This window comes from Octodon degus, unplaced genomic scaffold (genome assembly GCF_000260255.1).
Source record: "Octodon degus isolate 3935 unplaced genomic scaffold, OctDeg1.0 scaffold00068, whole genome shotgun sequence".
Classification (NCBI taxonomy): domain Eukaryota; kingdom Metazoa; phylum Chordata; class Mammalia; order Rodentia; family Octodontidae; genus Octodon; species Octodon degus.
This window is the reverse complement of record NW_004524644.1, coordinates 10486352-10502166: the sequence shown is the minus strand read 5'-3', so window position 1 is coordinate 10502166 and position 15815 is coordinate 10486352. Positions and strand designations below refer to the sequence as shown.

Below are 15815 nucleotides of genomic sequence, written 5' to 3'. Positions count from 1 at the left end.
TTTTTTTGCAGAACCGAGGATTGAACTCAGGCCCTTGTGCTTGCCAGGGAAGCTCTTATTCTACTGAGCCATCTCCCTGGCCCTTGATATGTTGTAATATATTTAAATTATACCTTTATCTGGTATCATTTTATTGGCAATCAGTACAGAAGTGATGAATACTACCAGTGTGTTTTAAGTGGAATGCTACATAGTGAATAGAAGTCAGAATGCTAAAATCCTATATGACTAGAAAAGTCTCTTTACTAAGTATGGAAAACCCCTACCAGATCCTGTTGCTTGGTATTTTTTAAATGAAACTAAATGAAGTTAATTTATTTTAACATTTTACAGGATAAACTAAAATTGTCTAATGCACTTATAGTCCATTATTTTTGGCTCACTGTGGGAAGAAAGTATAAATGTACATAATTATTTCAGCCATAAATATTTATTGAGGTCTTTTAGTGTCTTTATTTACTGTTTGGTGCAACATTTTGAAGTTGATACTAAATTCTCATTTCCCTGAGGTTAAAAAGATTATGATTTGTTAAAGGCTTGGAAATGACTGAATCTGAATTGTACACAAGGCTGACTCCACAGCACAAAGTCTGAAAGTCTCACTGCGAATACTGTTCACTGGAGCTGTACTCCTCTCCCAGGTCTACTTTCCCAAATCAACCACAAACTTTGCAACTTCAGGAAGCAATTCTCACATGCAGAAGTCTGGAGTCCTGGAGAGGTGCTAGAGCAGAACATCTTAATGGCCCCGATTGCTGCTGGTTCAACAATTTCCTTATCTATGGCAGCCCGGCTCCAGTCTCTGCTTGGTGCTTCACAGAGTCTCTCTCCTAGCTCTCTAGAACTTTGACTTTTGGTCTCCTGTAGAGGAATTGGCCATTGGAAGTAGGATGTTCCCTAGTCCAGGAGATCTAATCTGGTGATTCTCACTTTGTTAGACTGGAAGGTAGCATTTCTTTGCTTTTATCTAAAATTATACAGCTCCTAGGGCTGGCTAGATAGCTCAGCGGACTAAAGTGCCTGCTTAGGCAGAGCGCAGCGCCTGGGGTTAGATCCCCAGCATGCTGTGCCAGCCCCGGCCTTGCCCCCGGGGTGCACTGAGACTGAGATTAAAACTGGGTTTGGTGGTGTACGCCTGTAATCCCAGTGGTTGGGAGGCTGAAAACAGGAGAATCACTAAGAGTCTGATTTACGTAGTGAGACCTTGCAGAGCCTGTCGTAAAATACAAAAATAAAATAAAATTATACAGCTCTTTGGTAAAAATGGTTGCATTTTACATAGCTTTGAATTTTATATCAATGAAACAACATGATGTGTATGATTTTGTATTGTGCATCTTTTACTTAATATTCCAGGAAACTTAAATGATTGAAGGTGGCTGTGATTAATACATTTTCTTTACAATGTAGCTATACTTTTTACATTGTTGCACTTGGGTTATATTCTATTTTTGGCTATAGTAAAGACAATTTCTATAGACATTTTATATATTTATATAAAACCATATATATATATATATATATATATATATATATATATATATCTGTTCAGTTTTATGTGAGATGTAGTCTCTAGGTGCAGACAAATTGTTTTTCAAAGCAATAGCAGGAGTGTACCTCTTATCAGCAGTTGTATGAGTATTCTCATTTTTCTCACATATTTACATAGCCAATGGTATTGACTGAAATTCCAGTTACTTACTATTTCTATAACTACACAGTTGTATTTGATGGACATTTAAATTTAAATTTCCTCAACTATCAATGGAATTGAATGTACTTTCATGGATATATTGGATTTATACACAGTGAACTTTTAGTTCAACTATATTTTTTTCATTTTTGATTTGATTGTCTTTTTTCTCCTATCTTTCTTCTTATGGTATAATTATGATTGGGAATCCATTCTTAATTACACATGTGGTAAATATTTTTTTCTCTTGTGATGCTTATCTTTATTGTATTTCTTATGTTTTGATCAGCAGAAATTCTTTTATTAGCGCAGTTAATTTTATCCATCATTTTCTTCGTGGTTAATGTGTCATAATTTAAAGCATTCTTTTCTACTCTCTGCTACCAATGCTTTTTTGTAATTCTTATTGTGTGCCCCTGTCACCAGCTAAACCCTTTACTGATTAACACATTTTTTTAGAGAAGTACAATGTATAGCTTGAAATCAGGCCTTACTTATTAGGAACAATTCTGTCCATTTAAGATATCTTGTGTAATTACTGTACTTTTTTTATAGGTTAACTTGAAGGCCTGTCTTAATTTGCTTCTTTTTAATCTTCTTAGGAGACCTGTTATGGTGAGCCGTAGCTATCCAATAAGCATGGATGAGAGTCTGCCTTGAAATTGGTTTGCTGTGACAGTGCTGTGGAAAAGAGAATCTCCCTAATTGATCTCCCTGTTGACCATGACACGTCATATTAGTCAGGTAACTGACTACAGGGAACATTTAGCCATTACCACATATTTTATATATGACATTTCAATAATTTATCTGATGAAAGCTATAAATACAATATAACTGTGGTAATTTTATTGTAGAGGACTATGAGACTCAGAGACTTCAAGTAACATATTACAGGGCAAGCTAGGAAATTAAGGGATGAAATATGAAGTGAAGTGTGATTGTATTTTTGCTTCCTTGTAAGGTCTTTCTTTAAATGCAGTTTCAAATTTTATAGTGACAAACTCATTTATTTCAAATATCATCAATTTCAGTAAATGAAAGAGTTCGGTTAGAATTTAAACTATTCTAGATTTTTTTTCTCTGTGAGCACTTACACCTCATCTACATTCAAGCAGAATCACTTACTTCTGACCATCTTTGGCAACTTTTCCCTGTGATTTTACATGTGTGTAAAGTAGGGAGCAATTTCTTTTTCTCTAGTGAATTTTGGGGTGTGGCATAAAGAGATGTTTAGACAACATCTTGCATGTACAGTTGGACTCTTAAAGGTTTAGATCTTAGTCCACCAAAGGTCCATATATTGAAGGCTACACATGCAGCTGGCGCCATATTGGGAGCTGGCAGACCTTTTAGGAGTAAGGCACATGGTAAGACTGCTGCCTTATTATGCATATGCCTGTGAAGGCTGTAGTGGGACTCTGGCCCCTTCTCCTCTCTCTCTCTCTCTGTTCTGTGGCCCCCATGAGGTCACTTTGCTTCTTCATGTGCTCTCCATCATAATGTTCCACCTCACCAAAAACCAGATATGATGGAACCAACTGACCCTGAACCAAAATCTTTGATCCCATGAACCAAATCAATCTTTTCTCCTTGCAGCTTATCTCAGGAACCTGGCCACAACAATGGAAAGCAGACTAGCAATGGATTTTAATGTTTATATTATTTAATTTTTGACATATATGTTAAATCATTGAATTAAGGAAAGAAATGAGTAAGAGGAAGGAAAAAAAATATCCAATTTGGAGACTTTCATTTACCATTTTTCTGTAACATCATTTGACTATATGGTTACCTTTTGGAAAGATTATTTCCGGGAAGATATTTATTTCCAATTAAGTAATACAGTCATAGGGAACGTAAGTTTCATTAGTTTAAAGCACTGAAAATCATATTTGCATGCTGGTAAAGATCATATTGAATACTTTTGTCTCAGAAATTATTTTTTAAAGGCAGACTCAGTGTTCTCAAAAACTTCTAGTAGTCATAAACTGATAACAGAGATGAATAGTTCTTGATGGGAGAGAGAAATTCATAAATGTAGACCTACTAGTCTTCTGGCTCTAGGTACAACATAAAATGACAACATCTTTGTAGACAGATTGTGAGAAAAATTTAAATGCGTTGTCAGCATTTATATAATACCTATATAAATACATTCACGCTTTGAGATTTTGAGAGTTTTCTAATCCCTAATTGCCTTCTAGCATAGGATTATGGACAACTTACTTTTTAGTTAATTCTTAGAAATTGTAATATTTACATAGTGATCAATTTTTGTGAAAGTTTCGATATTCAAATGAAGACCTAACTTCTCAGTCTAGCATTAACTACTAGGGAGTAAACTATGTTTGCATGTCCTATCTGTGAACTCTTTTTTAATATTTCTCCCTTTGAAAATACTCATTTGTTCTTAGATTTGAAATCTTAGTAAACATATGCTGCTTAAAACAATTGTGCTTTATAGTAATAGTCTTGTAGATGATGAACACTACAGCGTGATTGTCGTGTGCCTCTCTCAGATGAGTTATATACCTGTCACAGTTTCAGGACATATAGCTGTTGTCTAAATATATGCTCTAGCAGTTGACATAAATGAAAATCTGAGCAAATCTGGATTATTCCGCTGAGTACTGAGGAAGAAGAATTCTTTTAAAATCATACTTTTAAATTTCCTTTGAGTCTCTTTGATTCTCTCTCCTGATATTGAGAGAGGTCCAGAGAGAATGGAATTTCCCAAAATGTAGACAGTTTTATTCAGAACTTGAGTCCTGCAAATATTTTTTCTCTTACTTTGAAATACATAGCTTCACTTTTGCCTTTAAAATGCTTGCTATAAAGCTTGAACACAGTGTATGTTTCCCCTGCTTTGAGATACAGATGGCAAAAGTCTTTAGTCTGCCAAGAAATTTTATTTGCTTCTAAATTCCTGTCCCATTATAAGACTGTGTTGTATTAAGATTTCAATAGTGCAAATAAGGGTCAAGACTTCTTTGTTGATGAAATATTAAATCACCCTCTGGCTTTTTTACACCTGACAGTTACTTTCGACTTAATCTTTAAAAACGGAAGTTCATGGGTTTTTCATTTAGTAGAGTAGTTGGATTTTATTCATGTTCAAACTCATTGAAACCTGCCAACCATATAAAAGCGGTTGCCAGTATGGGAGAACTCTCCCTTGTGTTGTGCATAAAAGGGTTTCACTGTTTAAAAGTGAACTTAAAATAAATATGTATCCCCCTCTTAGTAAAGGAGCGCTTGCCTGTTTGCCACAGGTGGCGTTCTGTAAGAATGTGGAACAGAATAGGCTTGTGTCATCTTTCCCATTATTTCTCCAGACTGCGTTTGTGTACGTTTGTTCAAAATAGAGCATTTTGATGGTAGTTATTTTAGCGGAATCCTGAATGAAATGAGGAGGAGACCCAGGAAGCTTTGTGGGGGACACTGAAGCTTTCCAAACTTTTGCCTTCCGAGTCTAGCAGGAATATCGTTAGTAAAGATCACAGGACCATAGGGCGGCAGCCTGCTGTCTCGCTCCCACCCCGTGCGGTCCAGTCCGGAGCGCAAACAGAAGCACGTGCCAGTGAGGCTGAAGCCAGCCACAGACAGCACCTGCTCCATTTCCTCATCTCAAAGGGGAAGTCCTTAAGGTGTCCCTTAAGTTAGTTGATTTGTATTAAACGGTGATATAAAATGGCATTTAGAATGCTAGTTTCTTGTCTCCTACTGTTTCCTGTGCTGGACTGCATTTTCTGAGAATCCACATGAGGATGATAATCTCTTGACCGTTTTAAGAATTTTTAGCATGTAGTGTTTCCTTATTTTTCCAAGTTTATTACTATTGAAGTCTCAAATAAACCTTTATTTTTCCCTAACTGAGTCTATGTCATCATTCAGAAACTAGTTTGTATATCTTCCCAATTTTACTCTTTCTATAGGGTGGAAATGTTTGTAGCATTAGAAACAGTAATCACAACTATATATGGGTGCATGTACATTTATAACTAAACAAAAATGTCCATGTGTAGAGTCCCCAAAAGCATAGAGTCATGTATTTTCATTGAATTTTGTATACAATTCCCAAATGGAGTCCCAAGTAATTGGTCTAACAACTCAGCAGAAGGTAGCTCACTAATACACTTTTCGAGAACATATTTAAGTCATAAACCCATTTGCCCCAGGTCAGGGAGGTTGTTTCTGAACTTTATGGGGGGGTCCAAGTTCATGAAATTATTCATAATTTATAGTGTAGTAGTAATAAATTTATTGCAGGTACTAGATTGTTATTGCATGTTGAGCTTGTAAGGTAAATCATTTAATATTTTTAAGACAATTTGTATTTTTAAATTGAAGATACTAAAAATACACATAATTGTGTACATTTACACAGAATTTTAGAGAAGAAATTGGTTCTTTGCTACAGTAATACAACTGTTTTCCAGGTATCTTTTCTGTGTAATAGTCACTACTCTTTAATATGTCCATGATTAAATGGCTTAAATGAATATAATACTGTAATGAATGTAATACTGTATAATACTTTGTTTTTAAATATACAAAAGGATCTGACAAAATATTTAAAAGGGGTTAGGGAGATATCTCCACAGTCTAACTGCCTGCTTGGCAAGTGAAAGGACACAGATTTGATCGCTAGTACTACGTGCCCTGCCAGGGCCCTGCACCAAGTTGGCCACTGAAACTGGGCTTGGTGGGGCATGCCTGTAATCTTAGCTCTGGGGAAGCTGAGACAGGAGGATTGCTCCAAGTTTGAGATGCATAGAGAGATTCTGTATGAAATAATGGAGTAACTAAAAGATTTAAAAAAATATTATAAAGGCATTAGGTGGCTCTAAAAATCTGCTTTTATGGTTCCTTTGGAGGTACCCCATGCTAGATTAACTTAATCTTTATTTCTTAGTCACAATTTACCCTTAAGCAAACTGGGTGTTTGCTAACTATTTCTTACAATTGGAGATGCAGCATAATAAATCACTTTTCAGTCTCTACAGGGGAGTATGTATACAAGTGAATGATAGCACATTATTGGTGTAAAACAGTTGTTCACTGAAGAAAATATATGGCGTTCTTAGCACAAAAACAAATTCAGCAACAGTCTTCCCCACAAGTGAAATGCAGCTAGTGTCCTAAATTTCTGTGTTAGGGATCCTTTCCGCTGTTCTGGGGCTAATGGTTACTCGTGCTCTTACAGGCAAGCCGGAGTGCGCTATTAAGCTCTGAAAGAAAATGTGGCTAAATCATAGATTAAAATGCACATGTTTGAAATGAAAATGTTTACTTTCTTAAAGCACAAGATTACAAATAGAATGCCAGAATTAAAGGTCAGTTTTGGAATAAGCTCTCACATCATGAATTTTATGAACAAGCCTTAGAAAGTATGAGGAAAGAAAAATCAACAGTATATCAAAGTGGTTCTCTGAAAAGAATATTTTAGTTTCCTTATAAAAATAAAAACATATGAACTTCACTGAGTATGAGGATATAGTAATTGATATTTTGTTATTTTAAATACTCCCCATGTAAATGAAGGAGAACAGAAATGAAAAATGTGCTAAAAGGGAAAATAAAATGGAGAAACTGTAGGAAAAGTAGAAAACAGATGGGGTGTGCATTGAAAATGCAATTATATTGAATAGCAGAAGAGAAAATGGTGCAAAGCAGCCTATTCTTTTGTTACTGGGATCAGAGCTCTTACTACTTTAGATCGGTGGAGTCCTTTTAGCCACTGAGCTCCCTTGGCCAATACCTAAAATAAAATTAAGTCTTATTCTGTGCTAATATAATCCATCTCTTGTCTGAGCATGATTTTAATATTTAGTTTTTAAATATCAAAGAAATTACACAGAGCAAGTAATTCTCAAAGCACTGCCTGAGTTTGAGCTGTTTCCTTTCACAAGAACCAGAAGGAACAGAGTATATGCTCCTATTTACTTTCATGAATTCTTTTATTATAAAATTTGACAGAAGAAACCAGGGAAAGAGAGGAGGAAAACCCTCAGAGACTTTTACATTTTCTTAGCTGACAGAAAAGCACACGACATTCGGTAATTTTTTTCTTTCTATATTTATTGTGTATGAAATCTGACAGAAGCCAGACAATTCAAGAAATGTGCATTTAGGGTTTTTGTTGTCATTCTTGTTATTGTTTTTCTTTCCTAGGGAAAGAAAGGTTGGAGGTGCCTTTGCAGGTGATTGCCAGGTAATTTTTTTCTTAAGTAGCAAATTCTCTGAGATTTAAAATCAACAACACCCAGTTCATGTGTTACTAAATATAAGCTTCCCAAAGGTGAAGCACGCACACCGTGTGCCTAACTCACAGAAGCTGACAACGGAAAGGAAAGAGTTTGCAATATGCAGATTCCACGCTGAAGTTTGTGGAGCAAAGCTCTGGGGGCTGAGTCACAGACGCAGGGGAAGCTGTTGTTTCCCTGAGAGCACCGCGCACTTTGCCTTGCTATTGTCTCTGACTAAAGGCTGGTAGGAGGCTTGCAGGATTTATGGAAAAGGAAGACTATAGCAAGGCATTGCCTGACATAATCCATCTCACGGTCATCACAGTAAAACGTGTGTTAGCAAAGTAGTGGCTTAAGGGTGACAAGTTCATGTTTAACAGTGACATTCTACAATGCTATTACTCCCATGAGAAATTTAGACAGTTAGCATGGAGAGGGCAGAATATTAAGATTTCAATTCTACTGTTATATTCCTAAGAATGCATAAAACTGCGTTTAAATGATAGCTACTCAAATTAAGGTGTGTGGTAAAAACAAAGAAAGAATTTCAAGTAACCACAACCTTGCAATTTTAAACAATTGATCATTCACATCTCAGATCTCTGAGATTACCAGTGACACAATTATTTTGTTGTTGTTTTCTATACAATTTTTTGACTTTTTTTCAATGACTGAATAATTTTATTTTAGCACTAACGAAACTTTAAATTTTATATCACTGGTAGGAAGTTTGGGAACATTTTGGAATGAAAATGACTGTATCTGTAAAATATACAGTCATGTTAGTTCATTTCACATACTGAAGTACCAGTTTTCATGCTATTGCCAAGAGGAAACACGGTGTGTGGTTTTTATGTTGATAGAACAAATCCAGTGTGCGTTCGAGTGTGTCTTAGTGTGCTATTTGCTGCCATTCCACTGCTTGTCTTCCAGTCTATGTCTGCAAACACTTCTTCACTGCATGTGTGCAGAAGTAGAATTGGTAGAGCAAATGTAGCTAACCAAAAATTCTTGGAGGAATGAGGCCTTCCTTCTCATCAGCAGCTGTGACACTTAGGATTGCTCTCCACCGTCAGAACTAACGGATGTTCTCAGGCATTCTGGTGGGGGCACAACCAGTAGCTACTGTGGCACTAACATTTTAATTTGGGATTCCTTGCTCATAGGTTAGCTTGAATGTAATTTGCGATTTTCAGCCATGCAGGTTTTGTCCTCTGCAATGTGCCTGTTCAGATCTTATATCGCATTTCTTTAAAAAATTGTGTAGCCTATGGATTTTAATTGATTATTTTCAAGTTCATTTTATATTCTGAATATAAATCCTTTATCAGTTTTACATGTTGCAAATATATTTTTCCTTTCTGTTGTACCCATTTCCTTTATGTTGACTTTGATGACTACATTAAAGAAAAAAGTCATTCATTTTAACGTCATTCCTTTTGTATTTGTTTAAAAGTCTTCTACAAGATTACAAAGATGTTTTCCTGTGATCATTTTAATGCTTTGCAAGGTAGTTTTATGTAATGATTTTATTTTTTAATATCTAAGTTTATAATTTAACAGATATCACTTTTTGCTTAGTATTATTGTTATTTTTATTCTAAATTTTTCCCACATGGATGTGTACTTATCCTAATACTTGAAAAACTTGGTATTTCTTATAATACTTTCCTTATAAATCTGCATTGCTTCTTCTTCATAAATAACATACCTATATATGCATTGATCTCTTTGTGCTCTTCATTTTTTCTTTGATTCCATGTTTATCTTTGTGCCTATACCTAGTCATCATAATTATTGTAACTTTATGACATGTAGTTTTCCAACATAATGGAGTGATTTAAATTTGTGAATAATTTAGAGATCTTGGTCTTTTTATTTCTAAATAAATATGTGAGTTAAATGATCAAGTACCCTCACAGTATCAAAATTATCTTTTTTACACTTGCACTCTCAGTCTATGCATTAGGAGAACACATCTATCTACAATATTGATTTTTCTACCCCATGAAAATACTGACAAATTCCTGAAAGCCCAAATGAAAGGAGGAAAGGTTTATTGAGCTCACAGTTTGTGCAGGTTCCAGTCCATACTCTACTGGCTCCATGGCAGATGGCATGTGTCAGAGGCAGCAGTTCTGGCTGTTAGAAAACAGCAAAATAGCAAGAGCCAAAAGGGAGGAGCAATGGCTGTCTGCCCCAGACTGAGTGTAGCACTCACACCCATAATCCCAGCGGCACTCACACTCATAGTCCCAGCACTGGATAATGAATTGATCACAAATTCTACAAGTCCACCCCGTAACTACATGCGGGTTTGGGGGGCCAACTAGACACAAACCATAACAACCCTCTTGCAGAATTTGAGATTGTCTTGTGGCTGAGACAAAGAACGTCTCTGGGTGTTTGTTGTATCTATTGTATTTATTTGATTTTCAAACAATGGATGGGGATAATGAAGAAAGCATGGGAAACACAACAGCACCTTGAAAGTCACTACAAAGATGTCCTCCCCACAGTAGCAGATTATGCTATTTAGGAGACTGTCTCATCTGTACATTGTCATTCTCCAGATGAGTAGGGCCTGTAGCTACAGCCTCTATTTAGTTAATGTAGTTGGAGCCAGGTGACCTCAGCTGTAGCCTTATCTTGTCCTCTGAAGCATCCCAGCCACACCGGCCACTACAGACCTCAGCCGGACCATTGACTCACAGAGTTTCACTTACTGTGAATCCACTGTCTGCCCCAGACTGGGTGTAGCACTTATTCACATAATCCCAATAGTACTCACAGCCATGATCCCGGCAACACTCACACTCATAATCCCAGAATTGGATAATGCATAGATCATAAACTCTACAACAAAGGGGCCTGGGCCTGGGACAGACTCACAAGTAAATATAGAAAGCCAATTGATTAATTTTAAATCCAGTTCAAAGAAACTTTTTAGTGATCTCCATCAACTGGTTCTGTGTGGAGAAACTCTGCAGGGGTCTGGCCTCTCTGAGCTTCCGTAATGCCATGTTTGGAGTATGGAAATGTCTGTGTTGGCTGATGACACAGAAAGCCACTCAGTCCTTCTTGGAAGTCTTGTGCACCCCTTGATACTGTTTGTCTGCAACCCTAGGATGCCACCTGCCTACTGAAAACTGCAAATAAGGGGGAGCCCCAACATCTTTCTTTCATATTGAAATGCTTATAATTTTGGTACCAAAAGCTGTAACAAAGTAAATGTTCATTTTGGCAGTCTATTTTTCATTTCTTTGAGATATGCTATCTTTATTTCATGGAGTATTGAACTTGCTACTCACTGGAAAGGAAGGCAGAAAAGTAAAAATTTGTGATTTGGAAAAGGTAGCAATACTTAACGTACTACAATGTATCTAGGCATGCATGGATTCAAAGTGATTATATGACATTTCAGTGCTTTACATGGAAGCCCTAATGGAAGCAGTGTCCAGTATGAAGTGTAGTAACCATCACATAGCAGGCCTCTATAAAAGTTTGTTACAGCAATCTGAAAAATGTGACTAAGTTTTTTCTTAGCTACCAATACTTTGTGCATTTTAATCCTTTTTAAAAATAAGTAAAAGCTTTGTTCTTTTTGGATTTCAGGAATTAAGTAATTCAAGGCCACAGATAAAATATTGATGTCATTCTAAATGGATTTTAATAAACTAAACAAATTCTTAATATACTAAGGGTGTTCACTGAATATCAGTGCATGATATACTCCTTATTAAAGTACTAGAAGAATAAAACAAACACTTTGATCTAGAATTATAAACCTAAGCTTTGCTTTATATTTTTTAAAAATATAGCAGTGCAGCATGCTTTTCTCAGTATGCACACTAATCACTTTGTCTACTGCAGTTTTTTTTGAGAGTATTAAGTTATGGTTAAGAACAGCTCATACAGTATTTGGTATTCGTTAGTTACTACCCAGTAGATGCTGCCCATTTGGTTCTCTTTTTAATTATCTTCTATCTGCTTATGGTGCAGCTGTTATTGTGAGGAATATTATTTCTGATGGTTGCTAATATATCCTTGGTAGATTTTCTCAGGAAGTATATCTTCCTTCATTTTTAGTCATAGACACCTAGAGTTTTAATTTTTAAAGTAGTTAACATTTCTAATTATGAATTCCAACTCACTGATGTGATTTTACCTTGCTTATTCTTTATCTTGGTCACCATTCTTTGCAAAAATTTCTTTCATCTGATACTTAAACAGGCAATCATGATAATTTTCTGTGTAGGTTACAGTAAATATGTGGTAGAGGTCTCTTTCTTTGAACATGAAATATAGTTTTCATTCTTTGATGGCTACAGCAATCGGTCAGCTTTTCCTGTGTTTTCTCTTCTAAATGGTATTTTGTTCAATTCCAAGACTTATACAATAATGAGCACTGTTAAATTTCTGAGACTTCTCTCCTGTTTACATTCACAATTAACTTGCCTTGGTTCACTTAAGATTGCGTGCAGGTCAACTTTGACAAGTAATTTCAAGAGTTTGTCAGAAATGACACGAATGATTCTGTGATAGTGGATTTTCCACTCTATTAATATTGTCAGCTGGCTGTTTTCTGACATTCTAAAATAAATGTGAGCTCTATTTAGTATTATTCAAAAGAGAGATTGCTCTGCTCCTCAGAATGAAAATACTTCACTGACTAGGGAGTTTTTCTACACATAAATATTACATTCAGAAAATTTGATGGGATAATTATTAAAATTCTCATCAATTTTGTGTAAATGGACATACTTCTTTTGAAAATATTTAAATTTAGCAAATGTTTCTTTATAAGCTTCAGTGTAAGTGCAGAGTAGGAGACAAGCTTTCCCCTTCCCTGCTTCTTGGAGAGGGGACTCTCATCAGTAAAGAGTCGTCCAATTAAGTGAAGCCCTCTTCCAAAATGCAAGACATGTGTCCAAATATTTCCAGGAAGATAAGTTGGTTCACAAGAAAGTGCAGGAATGACCTGTGAGTCAGTGTCATGGTTGTTATGAGCAGATTTTTTTGGAGGAACATGACCTCTCTCTGCAGTGTTACCTTGACCAAGTTAGTTCACCTCCTTATAAATCCTTGAGGGTAAGGCATGGGCAGGTAGGATGAGTGAGTGTGCTTTTATTCTTAAAACATTAAGAACTGTGTCTGACACATGTGTTAAATGCTATGCAAGACATAATTATATATGAATGCATGAAAATACATCTTGGATAAATTTTTGTTGAGGGGACAAATAGAAAGGGCCTCTTCTGCTTACAGTCTTTGTAGAGGCCTAAGTCCATATTCAGATGGCTTCAAGGTCAGGCAGCATGACAGAGGGACACGGCAAAGGAGAAATGAATTATGGCGTGGCAGGCAGGAGGCAGAGCCTTCCTTCTGTCTCTTTCCTTCCATCCATGCCTCATGCCTGTTGGTCAGTGCATCCACATGGGGGGAGGTCATCTTCTCTGTTCAGCAAATCTATCTTCCACATCCACAGCTGTGCTAATCCAGTCAGTGCACTAGGCCAATATCACATACTCATAATCAGCCACCTCCCAAAGCCCCTCCTGGGGCCCAAGACGGATATGTAGCTGTAAACCATAAGAGACACTCATTACTAAGTCTCTTTTCTTTTAAGTTTTGAGTGTTACATGTTTTGTCCAGCAATTGGAAAGCTGACTCACATAACACATAATTCATTTTACCACAATAAATAGAATATAATTTCATTACAGTATTTCTCATAGGACAATGGTAAAAAAAATCTCTTCATCTATGATTCCCCACTCATCATATTTTTATTAATGCTTCAGTAAATGAAAATCTTACTCATATCTTTTCTTCCTTGACCTTACTGTGACTGTGTTTGTTAATTTTTATCATTCCTATCCTTCTGTTATGTAAACCTTTTAAGATATTAAAGTAGTTATTTCTGTATTTTACTGCGTGGATATTCAGCAGAATCTGGAGTGGGTCCTAGGATATGCAGACACATAAAATATAAGAAACCAATGAACAAATGAAAGAATATAGTTGGGTGCTCCTGTGTGAATGTTAATAATGGATAGAGTTCCAGAAATTTGAATTATTTCATCTAAAGTTATAGACATTTTAGGGTTTTTTTGTTATTGTTGTTTGTTGTTTGTTTTTTGTTTTTGGAACTGGGGATTGAACTCAGGACCTTGCGCTTGCCAGGCAAGCGCTTATTCTGCTAAGCTATCTCCCCAGCCCAGATATTTTAGTTTTGTGATGTCCCCTTTAATTATTCTTCCAATAGACTTTGCTAATGGCCTTACTCATCAATAAGCATGAAACTTCATTTCTTTAAATTCTTCTCCATATATGATCTTAGTTGTATTGTCACTGAATATGTGATAAAAATGGCATCATTGGTCATTTTTTGTTTTCATAAAAACTGATAAATTTGGGCACCATGTGTACAAATCTTTCAATGTATACAAACCTTTACATTTTTCTGTAAGAGGTTGTTCACAATTTGCTTATTGATTTTATTTTTAAAGGTTATTAATCTGCAACATTTTTTTCTTTTCAGTGCTATTGATTTTGTATGAATTACTCTAAACAGAATTTATGATTCTACTTTCACTTGTACTTTTGATGAACACTGTCTTGCCATCTGGGCAGAACAAGTCATTTCCTGACTTCCAGTTCTCCAGCATTCTGCTTATGGCTCCTACCGATTGCCTTAGTTTATATTCTCAGATCCTTCCGAGTAGGACAGGCCATCACGAGCTTTCGTTTGGTCCTTAATCTCAAAGCAAGTATCTTATTTCTCTAGTGAATGTGTAAGCTACTTCCAAGCTCTTCTGTCAGGTTTAAGAAGTTAATATTTTTCTAACTTGCCAGGAATTTTTCTTTCTTAGAAAATCAAGGATAAAGGGAGAGTTTTCAATTTTTTTTAAGAATGTTTAATTTTATAATCGTTTATAGTGACAAAAAAACTTTGAAGATGATTTCTTCAAAGAAATGTAGATGTGATGTATCAGATGAGAAGATTTCTTAAAATATAAAACTATAAACATATTCCTACAGTAAACCCAAAATTGATGTGACTATTCTATAGTTATTATTTTAAGAATTTTTTTTTTTTTTTCAGAACCGGGGATTGAACTCAGGCCCTTGCGCTTACCAGGGAAGCACTTATTCCACTGAGCCATCTCCCTGGCCCCAAGAATTTTAATTAATTTGTCTATACATTACTAAAACATTTGGACTTATATTTAAGCAACATTTTTTCTTTAAATTTCCTTAAACTTTTTGTCACATTTTTACATTAAACTTTTGTAATTAAATAACATTTTCATTATTTTAATTTTACTTTCCATATGTTACTATTGATTCCAAAAGTGTGTGTATATTTGTGTACATGTTGAACATGTTTATGAACATGTATGCATGTGAATTCAACAATTATTAAATCACTGCCAAAATCACAAAGGTAAGCAACTGCTTTATTATGCTTTATAAAACAGAACCAAAATTTTCCACAGATGTATTAATACAGTTTTCAATATATAGTAAGAATATGTTTCTGTGTTATTTTCTTTTGTTTCATTTTCTTCAGTGGTACACTGTTTTAATACTTGCAGATTTTCCAGACACAGTGGTACACACCTATAATTCCAGCACTTGGGAGGCTGAAGCAGTAGGATCTCTGTAAGATCAAGGCTAACCTGGGCTACATCGTGAGTTCAAGGCCAACTTGCATTGCATAGCAAGATCTGGCCTCAAAAATAAATAAATAAATAAATAAATAAATAAATAAATATCACAATTATGGGTTAATAAAAATCCCTTGTTGAGCTTGCCTGGAAAGCTCAGGGTCCTCAGTTCAATCCCAGGTTCTGCAAAAAATAAAA

General features: G+C 35.6%; 1 long non-coding RNA gene across 1 annotated transcript in view; it reads left to right on the top strand.

The window, feature by feature from the left end:
• Window positions 1-3796, top strand: part of LOC111817735 — a 14860-nt gene extending 11064 nt beyond the window's left edge. The window contains exons 2-3 of the long non-coding RNA XR_002821865.1: window positions 2296-2437; window positions 3293-3796. This is a non-coding gene — a long non-coding RNA (uncharacterized LOC111817735). The remainder of the gene's footprint in view (window positions 1-2295; window positions 2438-3292) is intronic.
• Window positions 3797-15815: the final 12019 nt, after the last annotated feature.